This window comes from Aotus nancymaae, unplaced genomic scaffold (assembly GCF_030222135.1).
Source record: "Aotus nancymaae isolate 86718 unplaced genomic scaffold, 86718_ANA_hifiasm-v0.15.2.pri h1tg000040l, whole genome shotgun sequence".
In the NCBI taxonomy this organism is placed as follows: Eukaryota; Metazoa; Chordata; class Mammalia; order Primates; family Aotidae; genus Aotus; species Aotus nancymaae.
The window spans coordinates 14,002,063-14,004,511 of record NW_026988454.1 but is presented as its reverse complement, the minus strand read 5'-3'; the positions used below and the strand labels follow the sequence as shown (position 1 = coordinate 14,004,511).

At 42.1% G+C, this 2,449-nt stretch overlaps 1 pseudogene; it reads right to left on the bottom strand.

Annotated features, from left to right (window-relative positions):
• Nucleotides 1–693: 693 nt before the first annotated feature.
• LOC105717995 (cytochrome c oxidase subunit 6A1, mitochondrial-like) lies at nt 694–1,002 on the bottom strand (annotated as a pseudogene).
• Nucleotides 1,003–2,449: the final 1,447 nt, after the last annotated feature.

Here is a 2,449-nt window from a genome sequence, read left to right as displayed (position 1 = left end):
AGCTAATCTTTTTCTTGATCAATAATGACATTCATATGTCACATCCAATAGTCATGGTTAGCCCTCTTCTTCCGTGATCTCTCAGCAGTATTTAACTCAACTGTTCACACTTACTTCTTTGAAACACCTGTTCACTTGGATATGGGGACAAGAAAACATACTTTTTGGATTATCTTTCACTCTCACTGACCATTTCTTCTCATCCTCCCCCTTTTTTCTGGATGCTGTACGTGTTCCAGACTTCTAAATATTGGCATAGTCTAGGGCTACATCTTGGACCATGTCTAATCTCTAACAGCAATTCTTCTCCAAGTGATCTCTCACAGAACCACGTGTTAATATCATCCATAAATTAGTTACTCCAATAATTAGAACTCAGCTCTAGCATGCCCTGTGGTATCTATCAATATCTAATAGTCATATTAATAGTGACAGCTAATAGCTAAACTTCTGTTTGCCCTTCTAAAATCTGTTCTTCCCTAAGGTTGTTTTTTTCTTTTAAAGTTTAAGTTATTTATTTAAGCCATCTCCTGCCACAAGCAAAGGGATGGAAGATCAGTATACCAGTCATCACTCGATACGGCTAAAGAAGGTGAGCTTAAGTTCCCATATACTTTTTCTGGTCTGTGTGCAGAGTAATGGTCCAAACCAGTGCTGTGGTCCCCGGTGCCTGGGTAGTGGTCTAGACTCTCTTTATTCATCTTCATAGCCAGTTGGAAGTGGATTCACATGAGGGTTATGGAATAGAGTATGGTTACCCTCTCCCTAGGGAAATGGCTTGGTCCTAATGTGGAGATGGGGGCTGGAGATGAACTCAAGTCTTTCCTGCTCTTTGTGGTGTGACTTCAGGAATACATTCAGCATACTAACTCCCACCCCAGGGAACACGACAAAGAAGATGAGCGTCCTTCACATGTGAGCTGAGCCTTCTCCACCATGGGCAGCACTCAACATAGGCCGCCCCAGCTGTGGGTGGGACTGACCCAGCAGCTGAGAAATCGGAGACACAACTGTGGCTGTCTTCAGCTCGGACCGCTGCAGCGCCAGAAGCCCCTAAGGTTTTTTTTTTCAAGTCTAAGTAGTAGCACTGTTATCCTAGTTGCTCCAGCCAACAAATATAGAGTAACTTTTGATTCTCCTCTTTATCCCAAACCCCACCAGCAATCCATTAACAGACCATGTCATCTCTAACTTCTTCTTACCTCTAGAACTCAGTCTGAGAGCTCAGTCATTACCTTTCACCTGGAAACTGAATAAGCCTGTAAGTCATCTGTCTGTTTCTTCTTTCGCCTTTCTACATTCGTAGTCTGGTTATCTATTGCAATGTGACAAACTTCATTAGGGCCAAGTAACTTGAAAACAACGATTTTATTGTTTTTCATGGTTCTGTGTGTGGACTGGGCTTGGCTGAGTGATTATTTGGCTGCTCTCTCTTGTCTTTAACACAGTTGGAGGTAGAGAGTGACTTGGGCAGTGAGAAAGCTGGACCTCCCTCTCTTATGGAATCTCAGGGCCTGTCCTCCCTGTGTGATCTTTCAGCAGAGTAACCAGGCTTCTTCCATGGTAGCTAAAGACTCCCAAAGTGAGTGGTTCAAGAAAGAGGAAGCAGAAGGGAACAGTCCTCATAAATTCTAGATGTGTAATGAGCACAACATCTCTTCTGTCATACTTATTGGGTAACATATGTCAAAGGCCAGCCCAGACTCAGGGTGGTAGGAGAGGACTTGAGAAAAATATGGCTTCTGAAGAGTGTGGGCCTTTGGGCTCCATCTTTGGAGGCTAGCTGCACATTCTCCAGAGTTATCCTTTCAAACAGAAATCCCATCGTGTCACCCTCTGCTGTCAACACTCCCAAAGACTCTCCATCTAACTCAGGATAAATTTCAAAGTCCTTAGCATGGCCTACCAGATCCTACATGGTCTTGCTCTTGGATTCCTCGCTAATATTATTCACTCCCAGTCTCTTGGATACTCCACACAGTGTTCTGGTATTCTAAATTATCGGGAAAATTGCCTCCATTCTTTAGTGCATCTGACATTTATAGTCTCAGGAGGACCCCAGGAAACTCACATTTAAACAAAGTCGCAGGCACAAGATGAACAGATAAGAAATTATTGTTCCTGCAGAGCTGAGACAGTCACAAATACAATTTAAATCACTTTTTAGGACTTTATTGCATATAGATGCCCATTATATTCATCACATCTCTTGACAATGGCATTACAGGCAGAGTGAGAATTACTTCTCTCATTTTCAGATTAAGAACCCAAATCTTTTAACACAGTGACTTGTCGAATGTTAGAGATGTAATAAGCGGTTGATCCAGAACACAGAACTAACTCTTCTAATTACTTGCTCAGTATTCTTCTTACTGTCTTATAATAAAAGACCAAAGAGAGGAAACTCAGAGATACCACTATTGAAAAAGAAAAGATAACGTGTATCAAT